The following is a 14,537-nucleotide window of genomic DNA, read 5'->3' as shown; positions in this document are numbered from 1 at the left end:
GAACGCGTTCCTGAACACCAGCACCCAGAAAACAGGCCGGCTTGCACTTGTCACAGAGCCTCCTTCTTGCTCTGCCAGTCTCGTTCTCTCTCTCTGTTCATCCCCCCCTTCTTTTGCTCCTCCGCCCCCCCCCCCCCCCCCCATATTATTCACCTCTGTACTGGGATGGCATGCAGGCCGCTGTGCAACCGTGCCCAAAATAAAAGCACCCTATAAACGCACGGAACTAGATCTGGGGAGTGGGGGCCTGGGCTGTGTGTGTGTGTGTGTGTGTGTGTGTGTGTGTGTGTGTGGGAGGGTGGGGGGGGCGTTGAGGGCCTCACCACGGCAACAATCCACAGAGAACCCCCGTTAAGCCTGGCACTGTTTCCAAACAAGTGGTGCACGGCCCGGCAGCTGATTGGACATGGGACGGCTGGGGACGTCTTATCGCACTCCCAGAAGGGGGCTGTGTTTAATGCAGCCAGCTGGGGGCGTAGTGAGCGACTGCGGCCGCAATCGCAAAGCCTGCGATATCGGGGGCACGGCTGCTGTACCTTTTAAGCCCCGTTAATTCCAGCTGAATTAATCGCTGAATTATAAGCAGCTTTGGACAAAATTTTATCCTAAACAAATAAGCAAATAAAACACAGACACAGCCTCCTGTGACCCCCCCCCCCCCCAACTCTCCCCCCCCCCCGCCTTGTGATGCAGTGACCGTCCTGCTTTCATTTCCCTGACTGTGACCCACGTTCTGTGCAGGAGCAGTCCATCCGGATGAAAGTAGGGCTTTTCTGCCTCAGCATCAGGGGATTGGAATGCGGGCTATTTAACGCAGCAGTCAGACAACCCCCCCTCCCCCCCCCCCCCCCCCCCCATGGATCTGCTAAATAAATAGAGATGTAATTAACAGAGCTCTGGGAGGAGGCTGCATTTCATTATAGTGCCTGTGAAGGAGAGGAGGGAGAGGAAGGGAGGTGAAAACACAATAAACCAAGTCACGCCCCCACCCCCATTTCTCACCCAATGAGGGGCGACAGGTCTCCAGTCTTGCTCTGGGGGTGAGAGGGGAGGGGGTGAGGGGAAGTGGGATAGAGGAATGCACAGCTTGAGAAAGAGAGGCTGGGAGAGTGTGTGTATGAGTGTGTGTACGAGTGTGTGTACGAGTGTGTGTATGAGTGTGTGGGTAGCTGCCAAAACAGAAGAGCTTTAGCAGTTAGCCTGCTGATACAGGGTGACCAGGACAGCAGGTTCAGCGGGTGGGACAGCCAGTCGGTCCCCCCCCCCGTGTTTGGGTGCCATGCCCTCCTTCAGGCTCCTGCCACCAGGGCCGCGCCACACTGGCCGCATCATGAGATTTGTGCGCCTGAGAGGAACAGGAAAGCCCTTGTGCCTCGCGGTGCCGGCGATCCAGGGGGGGCCACACGTGTGAGTCACATGGCCCGCGGTGACACCCCAGGGTGCTTGGAGAAGCTGAGCTTCAGTTCGGTGCCTGGGGGAGGGTTTCGGTTTTTCCTTAAAGGCCTGTTCTCTGACCACAATGCCGTTCTCCAATTACCGGTCATGCGACCCAGCAAAAACAAATGTCATTTCACTGTTATTTGACAGGTGGGCGGAAAGCAGAGCATGCTGGGATGTCTGTGGCATTTGTAACGGGCCAATACTTCATACATAAAATTCTCTTTGGTGCCGCTACTCTATTCTGCCTGAACGTCGTGGGATTGAAGGTGACCAACAAGCCAGCAGTGGACCAAAGACAGCACATGTTTTTACAAAAGCATGAACTATCAAGCAGGGAGCTGAGAGGGAGCAAAAACGTGGGTTCAAATTTTACATAATTTTCTTTATTTATTTCTCTTTTGTTATAGTCTTATCTTATCTTATCTTATCTTATCTCCAAGAGGACCAGGCTGGGACACACTGCCATATGAACACTCCTGCCAGATGCCTAACAAACTCAGTTTCCTCTTACTCCATTCAGTCCGGAATTCGACTTGTTAGTTTCATTCTACAAGTGTGAATTTCTTCTTTGGATGTGAACCTACAACGTTCAGCATGCAGATTCATCTTTCTAACCATCTGCTCCTCTAGGATACCGGAGAGCTCGACATGCGACGGAGGCGGACAGAAGCAGGGGTACAGGCGCGGTAAATGAAAGGCGCAGGATTTCAAAGCAGCTCATTCAGATCCGCGCACAATACCAGCTGTCAGCCAAACCAAAACGAACGAAGCTCACTTATCACACTAAACAGTAGCATAAAAAAACACCTGAAATGTCACCTTAAAGCACTGCAGAATAATGCCTCGTCAAAATGAAATGTTCAGAGTATCGGAAGGCGCACGGTGGCCTCTGACACCAGCAGCGTCCAGAAAGCCGGTTTACGGAGGACAGAAATGCGAGATGCTTCATGTATCGGTAGCGATCATGCGAATTATGCAGCAAATGTCATAAGACTGATGAGCCTACACCTATATCAAAAGGAACTTACAAAAAGTTACCTCTCGATACAGCTGAGTCATTTACTGGATCAGTTTTGCACTCAAAGGTACGACAGTGAAACCACTGGGTGTTTACCAGCTCTTTTAAAATGAGAAGCGCTCTGAGGTTATTCATACGATGCCTGCGAGTCCCAGCTGAGGGAGACGCCTGATTAATTCACGGACTCCCCGTTTACATCGACCTGTTTGTTTAGCGGTATTTTTGTTTGATTTTTGTCAGCTTGCAGCTGTTTTATCTGAGTAGCGGCAGAGCCCTGCGTGGGCGTGCGCACAGATGGCGTACAGAGAGCTGGCTGCGGCAGGGTGATGCGGCCAACGAAGGCGGGGAGACGCAGAGGAGCCCGAACATGGACCCCACCCGCGCAGGGCGAGGCCGAGCGCATCTTCCCCCTGAATCACTATTGTACAGCAACTTAGTTTGAAATTTTGCATTTATATAGATGGATATTTACTGGAGACATCGGGATAATTGTTTATAATGAAATGATGCTTTATTGCCATTTGTACAAGAAGAAGCTCCCTGGAATGTGCTTCTATCATGGGTCCTATTGTGCATCGTCCAGAGGAGAAGCTTGGGGTCAGAGGGGATGAAAGCCATTGCTGGAGTTTATTTTTTTGGCTGGGGGGGGCTTTGCTCAAGGGCCCAACAGACATGTGACTACTGTCCCGAGCACCTACCAGCACCTTCAGTGGTCTGACATCCTGAGCTGCACACTGTGCCCAGTAATTAGCGGAAGGTGGTACAGTCTGTCACAGTGCCATGTCTGTACCTGTAGACATGGACAAACTGTCAAAATAAAACACGTGGTATCGTGTGTCAGGCTCCTTGGCTGAGGCTGAGCGCTGCTGTCTCGCCCTGGCGACATGCTCACGTGTCATGAGCGACCTCCGACCTTGTGTGCTTCGCCAGCTTAGCCTCTATGCCACCGTGCGCTTGGGTGCCATGGCAGTGCAGCAGGGAATTATGGGTAAGGCAGCAAACAGCTGAAGGCTTGTTGTGGGGCCTCCGTCTCTGGCTCCCCTCAGAGGACAAAGCTGTCCTTTATCTCGACTGCCCCCCTCCCCCATAAAAATTTGCTAATCACATGACGCTAAAGACAGGGGGGCGACGTCGCCGGCTCCCTCCGCTGAACAATGGGCCTGAGTCATGTGATCGATCTCATGCCGTCAGTCACGCCAGGGTCTCTCCTCCTCGCCGCCTGCATCCCTCCATCACCTCCTCCTCTCTCCTCCTTACTCCTGCTCCAGCGCACGGACATGCTCACGTGCGAAGAGCTCATGGAGGTCGCTGAAAAGGAACGCTGAAAGGAACCGACAACAACAACAAGGGGGACAGAAATAGAGCGAAGTGCGTTTCTGCTCACGGATAAAAATAACAGGCCATTTATTCCCCTAATAAGCCAGTGCTGGGTCTCCGTGGGACTGGGAGCGAGATAGGAGCTGGGATCATGGTCATCGTGTGCATGTTCAAACCCCCCACATGCTCTCTGGCTGCTCTGACTGGGGCCCCTACGGCCCCGAAACCTGTCGCCTGTGGAGCGCCACCTGTTGCCTGGATGTGAGGCTGGCGGGGGAGGGTGTGTGTGCATATGGTGGTGTGTCTGTCGTGTGGGGCAGTGTGTTCTCTGTGCATGTGACATTAAACATGAAAAGCACACGCTCTGAGGATCCTCACTGCCATCACTGGTGAGGCACCGAAGGCTCCCGTGCAAAAGGGGCTGCTGTGTAAATTAGACGCATTAAAAACAGCATCAAACTGACTGAGCGCATGCTGTTATATCGGTGTCTGTCAGAAGCATTTAGCGTCGTCTCTGCTAACTCTGCTGGGAAAACATCCCTGCAGAAGCCTGTGAGGGGGCCACCGCCCCCCCCCCCTCCCCATGACACTGCAGCAGTGTTTAATGCACCAGCATCACATCTGCATCCATGCATGTGAGTCTTCTGAAGCTGTTGGGCCCCCGGAAAAGGCCCTTACCCCCCCCAGCTGCTCCAGGGCCTGGTGACCAAGCTTCCTTGGAAGTGTACGTCGCTTTGGGTTAAAGTGTTTGCTGAATAAATGTTAAAAAAATTAAAAGCAAGGTCCAGGTAGCATGGATGCAAACCCACGGCATGTTGGTTTGAGTCCTTTTTTAGCTTATTTCACGGCCCAGGAAGACATCGGGGTGGGGGGGGTCCTGTCACATCCCATCCACTCGCATGTCCCACGAAAGCAGACGGACGGCAATGCGAGTTGACAGCATGTCGTGGACGGGGTGTGGGCTCCATCGCCCCCCCCCTCCACAAGCCACCTCTGATGCCATGTTTTAAAAATAGACAGACAGAGGACGTGCATTTTGCTCTCCACTCTCACGGTTTCACACCATCTCGTCTCCAGCCAGACGTCCCCACCCAACCGGTTCAAACCGGGAAGCTCAAAGAGCCCACGGAGCTGTCGGATCTCGCACAAGCGGACACCGCACCTGACAGCCACCTCCATTCCCAGGATGTCCTGCGGTGGAGGATCACTGAGTTCACCCCCCCAGCGCATGACGAACACGCAGCCCCAGCCGCCATCTCCACGCTCGACAGTCAGAGCCACTGTATTAGCCTGAAACACTCCTGCTCTCTAAGCCATATACACACAGAAACTCAGGCTCCTTCAGGGGGTGGGGGGGCATCCCAAACCAACTTCTGACCCCCTTCCCTTTTAAAAAGAATTTGAGAGTCCCACTTGCACTAGGATTGTACTGTATGTTTTTCCTGCTACTGAAATAGTTCCTAGACCCTGTACACAGTCATTAATCACTAACACACAGCTTCTCTGTATTTAGTAGTAATATCTGAACCTTAAAGGTCAAGATTTAACTTGAAGTGCTCATAAAATATGCCTGTCCTGCTCGGCGTTCTACAGGAAGGGGGTGGCGGAAAATTAGGCCTTCTTTCAGAAATTAGGCGAACACAGACCCTGTGCATCACGCACCAGAACCGGAGAAGGTCCCAGATAGAAACATTTGAAACGTTCCATCAAGTGGCCTGCGTGGTCCTCATCCAGACCTCCCCCCCCGTCTCCGTCAGAATCGCATTGCTCTTACGGGTGCCTGTGCTTAATGCCTAAAGGACAGCACATCAAAGACCGCGTGTATCACCTTCATAAAGCACTCAACGTCTCCACCCATCGAATGACCGTTCAACTGGGCATTAAACAGTCAAATTGTGGAAGATCACTTTTCTAGTACAAAGCAAGAACAGTGAAAGTAATGTGAGATAAACATGACAAATGCTTCCACTGCTGTATGTCCGCATGTTTGTTATTCGCTTAAAGTGGGTCACCACTTCCCAGGTACACTGTGCCACAACAGACTAATCTAATCGCCAGCAGGGGGCGTGTTAACTTAATGAAGCTAGCTGAAACAGATTCGACACTAATCCTCCATAACCGGGAATAGTGTGAACTAGCTTGATTGACTCTGGGGTCGCTCAATATGAGGCCAGTGATTGGCTGGAGAGGACCTGAGGGGTGGGACTTGAGCTTATCGTTTGTTTGCACAAGTGGGTCTGTATGAGGGCCGAGATTCTAGGTGTGTGGACTTGAACCCAAATGAGAAAACTGTGACAGTAATCTGGAGTCTAAAGCTGCTGTTTACCGCCACTGTGTCCCTGGGGGGCAGTGAGCAAAGTCCAGGAGAATTGGATGTAACACCTGAGGGTTGCAGGTTCAAATATTTTGTTACTTTGAGGAGCAATACTGAAACCTATCATGTCTAATAGGAAAAGAACAGCAGTAGAGCAGTGAGGTCATCTCACTGCAAAGGCATCAGAGCAGTGAGATCATCTCACTGTAAAGGCAACAGTGCAGTGGGGTCATTTCACTCTAAAGGGATCAGAGCAGTGAGGTCATCTCACTGTAAAGGCATCAGAGCAGTGAGGTCATCTCCTTGTAAATGTATCAGAGCAGTGAGGTCATCTTGCTGTAAAGGCATCAGAGCAGTGAGGTCATCTCCTTGTAAATGTATCAGAGCAGTGAGGTCATCTCACTGTAAAGGCATCAGAGCAGTGAGGTCATCTCGCTGTAAAGGCATCAGAGCAGTGTGGTCATCTCGCTGTAAAGGCATCAGAGCAGTGAGGTCATCTCGCTGTAAAGGAATCAGAGCAGTGAGGTCACCTCGCTCTAAATGTATCAGAGCAGTAAGGTCATCTCCTCTAAAGGTATCAGAGCAGTGAGGTCATCTCCTTGTAAAGGCATCAGAGCAGTGAGGTCATCTTGCTGTAAAGGCATCAGAGCAGTGAGGTCATCTTGCTGTAAAGGCATCAGAGCAGAGCAGTGAGGTCATCTCGCTGTAAAGGCATCAGAGCAGTGAGGTCATCTCCTTGTAAAGGTATCAGAGCAGTGAGGTCATCTCCTTGTAAAGGTATCAGAGCAGTGAGGTCATCTCGCTGTAAAGGCATCAGAGCAGTGAGGTCATCTCGCTGTAAAGGCATCAGAGCAGTGAAGTCATCTGCATATAATTCGGTGTGGTGCGTCTGAGATATGTAGGGAAGGAATGAGGGAGGGGGCATGTCTAAGTTCGTAATTCAGAATGTTTAGCAGCATATTATTTACTGCTGGTCTGGTCTGTAGGGGAGGCAGCATGGTGGTGCAGTGGTTAGCACTGTTTCCTCACACCTCTGGGGACCCGGGTTCGAGTCTCCGCCTGGGTTACATGTATATGGAGTTTGCATGTTCTCCCCATGTCGTCGTGAGGTTTCCTCCGGGTACTCCAGTTTCCCCCCCATAGTCCGAAAACATGCTGAGGCTAATTGGAGTTACTAAATTGCCCGTAGGTATGCATGTGTGAGTGAATGGTGTGTGAGTGTGCCCTGCGATGGGCTGGCCCCCCATCCTGGGTTGTTCCCTGCCTCGTGCCCATTGCTTCCGGGATAGGCTCCGGACCCCCCCCGACCCAGTAGGATAAGCGGTTTGGAAAATCCAGGGTGGATGGTTGGTCTGTAGGCTGGCTGTATCCCGGGGTGGGGGGTGTGGAGTGTTGGCATCAGTGGGGGGTTTTGGTGTCTAAGTTTAGGGGTCTGTAAACACCCCCCTGCTGTGTGTTTCACTGGGCTGTCAAGGTCTCCCTGCCCTTCCCGCGAACCCAAATGGGAAACAGGTGGCCACGGGCTGGTGGTGGGGGGTTGGGCAGGCTGGAAGGGGAGGCCCGGCAGCAGTCGGGCTGGACTCCTGTGCAGGGGGGAGGGGGCACCACGTCTCGCCAGTGAGACACATGGGTGCTGGTTTCAGCCTGATATTTCAGCTTCATCGCTTTCATCTCTATACCCTACATCAGAGGCTCCCTTGGGTGACATAAGTATTAATGTGAGAGACGCTAACATTTAAATATGTTATTTCTATAGACAACGTTTTTATCCAAAACAAGGTGCGACTGAGAAAGCAGAGCCTGACAGTGTCTGGAACAATGGGGGGCTTAGGGGCCTCAGTCAGGGGGCCCAAAGGTGACATCACTCTGCCAAGCCTGGGGTCTGAACCAACAACCTTCTGATTACAGCCGCACACCACCCCCTACTACGGATTAATTTTCTACTGAGTAATTCCAAAATACTCAGTTCATCTACTAAGACTTCTAAACTTATCTGAACCCCCAAACATGGTGTCTGTCTGTGATAGAAAGGCCCCATTGTATGACATGCATTGTCCATCTACTGCACATTACATATGTGCAGTGACCTCTTCGTCACCTTGACTCGCTTACGGCCCACGCTGAGTCCTGAGTGCACACGTCAGTATTCCCTAAAGATTAACATTCCTGTATGTCTTTATTACCCAAGATCTCGGTACACCGCGCAATTATTCGCCAAGACACACGGACGCACGCCTGACGCACAGACAGTCGGTGGTCTGCGTGCCCCTCCGCGCCACGCAAATTCCCATGCGAAGGAGGCGGCAATGCCAGAGCTTGCCATGCCACAAAGAGATGAATGTTTTCTCTGACACGGGGGTCGAGAATGGGGGGGGCTGATGTGTGTGTTTGAGTAATCCTGTCTGCTGGCTGGGAGTGAGGATGGCCTAGGGAGGGGCGGGGGGGGGGTAAATATGCAGAAATCTTCGTCTGGTTCCCTGGGAATTTCTCTTGGGTGGGGCTCTCTCTCTCTCTCTCTCTGCTCTCTCTCTCTCTCTCTGCTCTCTCTCTCTCTCTCTCTCTTTCTCGCCGCTCTGCTACTGCTTCCAGAGTGAGGCCCCCCCCCCCCCCCCCCTTATTTGTGTTGATCAACTCAACCCAAACTGTGCACCCTTTTGTGGTGCTAAGACAAAAGTATGCGGGTATGTGCGGGGAGGGGGGCAGGGGGTGAATGACTCCACTTATGGCGGCCCACTCGCCCCCCCTCCACACAGGCACTATCAGGCTCGGAACAATTTATTCCATTTGTCCTAGAGAGTGCCTGGGACAACAGTGTGTTTATCTGCCTGGAGCGCGGAGCGAAGGGCTATCATCAGAGGGCTGCCCCATTGCAACCGTGGGTAAAGGGAGCGTATTGTCATCTCCTCCACCCCAAACAATGCTGTGTTTATCTACGCATATATTTGTCAGACACAAGTTACTTTCTGTCCTATATAACTGGGCTGAGAAACCTTTAGTGTTTGTCTGTGTGAGTGGGGGGTTACACGCATTTTGGGGGGGGGGGGCTATCCTGGTTTTGTAACGGATTTATACATTTTCCTGCTGAGAACACAGGCTGTACTGCGTCTTTTCCGTCGTACGTCACCATACTTTTATATCTTGCATTCCATTGTTTTTGACATGTCGCCACGGAAACAGTAATGATGTCAGACTGGTTGGGGCTCGGGTTTCATCATTTGATAAGGCCATGCTGTCAACAGATCTCTGTGCGAAGCCCTGCACTGGCGCCCGATAGCAGTTAGCGCAGCGCTAACCTCCTGCCGGGAAGCGTCACCTCTCCTGCCGGCCTGACCTCCCCGCAAAGGCGGCCTGCATCCACACGCATCGGTTACATGAAGATCTTAGTGCTGGCCAACTGTAATCAGGACATTGTGAGAAAAATGGATTTTTGTTTGTTTCTCCATTTGGTCCAACCTTTCACCTTTTACTCTAATTCTGTCCTTTAGCTATAGAACCAAGGAATCTTCTGTACTGGAAACTGAAACATGTGTGTGTGTGTCTGTGTGTGTCTGGTGTGTGTCAATGTGTGTGTGTGCATGTGTCTGTGTGTGTCTATGTGTGCGTGTGTGTGTGTGCATGTGTCTGTGTGTGTCTATGTGTGCGTGTGTATGTGTGCATGTGTCTGTGTGTGTCTATGTGTGCGTGTGTGTGTGTGCATGTGTCTGTGTGTGTCTATGTGTGCGTGCGTGTGAGCGGTCCCCATAAAAATATGTTTACCCAACATGTACGTGCGTGTCTGTGTGACAGAGGGGATTTTGTCGTGATTGATTGTCCTTGAGGGCTCAAACTGTTACATAAAGTATACAGATACACAGGGAGGTGATTGTTTTGGGCCTCGGTTCCATGAAGGAGCAGCATGGATCTCGCCTCAGCTGTAGCCCCTGGTCTAGGTTCTAATCCAATGTCACTGAGGTCACATGAGCCTAAAGGGCTCCCCCTAGTGGGGATTGGGTGAAAAAAACAGACGCCCCCACACCCGAGGCGGTGAATAGGTAGCTAATGGAGAAAGTGATGAGAAGGCCCATGATAACGGACTACGTAGAAAGAATGATGGTTCCTCTAGAGATGGATAATTTCATTGCATACAAAGAAATCATCTGGCAGTTACTCACACTTTCTGGGCAGAAATGGCCTCCTGGTTTCACAATCAGTGTTATTAAATTTAGCAACACAGTTGGCACCAGAGAATCACCAAACCCAAGCAGGAAATAGCACCAGTTAATGCGGCACTTGGCAGGCCGGCCAGTGCCCTCAAAGCAGAAGACAAACCGCAACTGTATTGCTGAGATCCGTGATGCTGGCATGAACCCAAATCGAACTTCAGCGACACCTGAGACAACCTCTTACCACCACACTGTGACCGGAAGACTAGATTCATGTTTCAAACTTGTTGTTTTGTGTGTGCAGCTGAGGAAGTGAGAGGGTGCTGTTGAGGGTAACATCACGCCAGGAGATGCTGTGGACGAAGAGGAACCTCATGGTATCTTCAGCACCTGGGGGACGGAGGGTCAGCGAGTCACAGAGCTGCCTGCTATCACTCAGGCTCCTACCGGAGTCTTTTGCTAAAAGCAACACAGAGTTTGTCGGTGTTAGATATTTCACTAGGATTCCTGACTTAAAGTATCTGAGCCGAACAAATGGATGGACACCGTATTTGCACAAGTACATTGGAATGCTTGTTTTCGCTTGTTTGCATTTAGATTTACATTTTACATATTTGGCGGACATTTCTTGTCCGAGGCAACATGCAAGTGAGGCGTAAGTGCAGCAAGCTGAACTCACGATGAATGTCCTGCTGTAAAGGTGACGATACACAGGGAACCTTTTGAGCAATGTTGCCGGGCAACTGGCAACCAGGTGAGACAAAGGGCAACTCATCTGGATGTGGATCACGAAAAGTTGCCCACTGCCGATCACAGTTAATCAAATAAAAATGTGTTGCCCGATATCAATGGGAAAATGTCCAGGCAACACTGGTCGGCAACATTGCTCATGAAATTGCTCTGTCTATCATGAATCTAAGCGCTAGCAGCACCAGAGCAGGAGCTACACAACAGCTACACAACTACTACACACTTATCTATTAATACTGTGAGAACCTAGTAAGGCTACTCAAGGGCCAGTGATTGCAAAGAATAAGTAGGTAGAAGCATTCATGATGGGTCTTGAGGTGTCTCTTGAAGGCAAAGAGGGAGCCTGATGGCAGGACGTGATTTGGCAGTTCATTCCACCATCAGGAAATATTCGTGGGAGTTTTACTAACCAATCAGATTGTATAGGAGGTGGAACCAAGGCATCTGGTTGCTTGGACCCATCTTGTCTACAATCTGATTTGTTATCTCTCTGAACCAATCATGTTTTTTGCTCTGCCCTCAGAACATTTTTCTTTTAGTAAAACTCCTATGAGCTCAGGGAACTGCCTGAAGTGGTGAAGCAGGCTCCAAGCCCTCCATTGAGACAAACACACACACACACACACACACACACACACACACACAGGAGAGAGTTTGGTTGTGCACAGGGACAGGAAATTTATCTGGCACCATTGGAGCATTTTCTTTTGGGGGGGGGGCCTTGCTCAAGAGTCCAACAGAGATATCCTGCCGAGGTTGGGATTGGAACCAACAACCTTCAGATGCACAGGGGCCTAACCTGCTGAGGCACACAACACCCAGAGGGCCAGAGAGAGGTTTCTACTCATATGCAAAAATCTTCTGCAAATTTGACCTTGTTCACTTGTTGCTACTAAACTTGCCCCAAAACGACACTCGTAGGTGCCATGAAACATGAGCGGGAAATCAATGATCCCCAATGGCTCCCTTAACACATTGTGAAGCCTGATGTCTGTGGAAGAAACGTTAGTCCGACCCGGGCGGGCGGGGAACCGGGGGGGGGGGGGGGGACCCAGGCGGGCGGGGGACCGGGGCAGGGGGGGGGACCCAGGCGGGGGGGGGGGACCCGGGCGGGCGGGGGGACCCAGGCGGGGGGGGGACCGGGGCAGGGGGGGGGACCCAGGCGGGGGGGGGGGGACCCAGGCGGGGGGGGGGGGACCCAGGCGGGCGGGGGGACCCAGGCGGGGGGGGGACCGGGGCAGGGGGGGGGACCCAGGCGGGGGGGGGGGGACCCGGGCGGGAGGGGGACCGGGGCAGGGGGGGGGACCCAGGCGGGCGGGGGGACCCAGGCGGGGGGGGGGGGGGACCCAGGCGGGCGGGGGGACCCAGGCGGGGGGGGGGACCGGGGCAGGGGGGGGGACCCAGGCGGGGGGGGGGGACCCAGGCGGGGGGGGGGGGACCCAGGCGGGCGGGGGGACCCAGGCGGGGGGGGGGACCGGGGCAGGGGGGGGGACCCAGGCGGGGGGGGGGGACCCGGGCGGGAGGGGGACCGGGGCAGGGGGGGGGACCCAGGCGGGCGGGGGGACCCAGGCGGGGGGGGGGGGGGGACCCGGGCGGGGGGGGGGGACCGGGGCGGGGGGGGGGACCCAGGCGGGCGGGGGGGGGGACCCAGGCGGGGGGGGGGGACCCAGGCGGGGGGGGGGGGGGGACCCGGGCGGGCGGGGAACCGGGGGGGGGGGGGACCGGGCGGCACTGGAGCTGCCTGATGCTCAGCTCCGTCTCCCGGCGTTTCTGCTGCTAGCCAGATGCTGATTAACCTGCTGGGCTGTGACGTCTCCAGCCGGAAACTGGCTCCACGTTCTGCCGGCTTCTGGGAGCCTGCTGCTGTTTTCACCGAGGCCAATTCACCTTGATTCCCGACTGGGAACTGTGTTGGCCGCCCTTCGGTCGAAAATGCTGAAGTTCAAAATCTCTCATTGTGTTTGGCTTCCAGCACCCCCTACAGGTAACTACAGCACGCAGCGGTGCTTAGTGGAGCAAAGATCGTCAGCTACTGATTCCAGCTGCCCACAGGTTTACCCCCCATTCTCCGGTAGTTTCCGGATCGTCCTATACAATAATCTCACATGGCTGGGATCTGAGGAAGATTAGGCCCAGAATGAATTCCCCGCTTCTCGTTTTTGTCATTCCCAGCATCCTTTGCCCTGGTTGTCGTAGTGAATTACTCTGCAGGTTTATCAGCGAAGCCGAAATAGGTGGTTTTATTCTGGGCGGCTCCATCCAGAATCCGGGAAGGACCAGGCAAACATCCCTCACACGCATAAGTGAGGTCAGGCCTCTGCACATAAACAACAGCCATCCGTCTACATCGGAGTGTTGGGATTTCCGTCGGCAACTGGGAGACACATGGCAGTGCAGCCAGGGCCTGACACACACCAACAAACACACACACACACAGACAAAGAAACACACACACAAACAGACACACACACACACAAACAAACACACACACACACAGACTCACACACACACACAGACAAAGAAACACACACACACACAGACTCACACAAACACACACACACACACACAGACTCACACACACACTCACACAAACACACACAGACTCACACACAGACAAAGAAACACACACACACACAGACACACACACACATAAACACACACACACACACAGACTCACACAAACACACACACACACACACAGACTCACACACACAGACTCACACACACACTCACACAAACACACACAGACTCACACACACACACACACACAGAGAGCATATGACCACACACAAACACACACGTAAATGCTCATGCGTCTCAGGACAGTGGACAGCGGCGACAGTGGCTGCAGTACGAGGAATTTGCGCCTGAGATACTGGGATGGATAACAGGGGAGACGTGGCAGCGTGTGACAGACAGTGAGTCAGGGCTACATGCCCTTATGCTGCGAGGGAAACTCCTCACACACACCAGCAGATAAGCTGCCCTCCGCTTAGCAGCCACTACAGCCAACATGCAGACAGCTAACAGGCGCGAAGCCCATCCAGACTCCAGCTAACGGGGCTCCAGGTCTGACTGATTCCATGCCGTTTGGCATGATACCTGCACACATTCTGCCTGCACATATGACTCGTGTAGGATTTTTATAGACATTTATACATATTTTATGTACTTTCCACATTAATTTTGTGCTTAGACTTTGATCTGGAGGAGCAAACTAAAGAGGGATGGATGGATGGATATGTATGCTGGACGTACTTCTCTATCTTCATAATAAATGGTCACTCTTTTAACATGTTTTTGCATGTACTTTTCAGTAATTTCTTGTCAATCAACAGATTGCAGTTGATCGGTATTTGCAGTTTTTACAGACAGTACTTTCCCTAATGCGGCGTATTAAAGTCCCACCTCTAGGGGGCGCCACCTGTAGTCCCGGGGTCCCGAGCCTGGGTGTCCCGAGTACCGGCGGGTGAGTGAGCTGAAGCTGCCTGCTTCTCTGGCTCTGTGGGTAAATTGCTATTGATTTTTCTTGCTGGTAGGTTTCGTTTAAGCGTCT

The sequence above is a fragment of the Brienomyrus brachyistius genome, chromosome 20 (genome assembly GCF_023856365.1).
Source record: "Brienomyrus brachyistius isolate T26 chromosome 20, BBRACH_0.4, whole genome shotgun sequence".
In the NCBI taxonomy this organism is placed as follows: Eukaryota; Metazoa; Chordata; class Actinopteri; order Osteoglossiformes; family Mormyridae; genus Brienomyrus; species Brienomyrus brachyistius.
The sequence above is the reverse complement of the archived record's forward strand: the minus strand, read 5'-3'. Positions refer to the sequence as shown.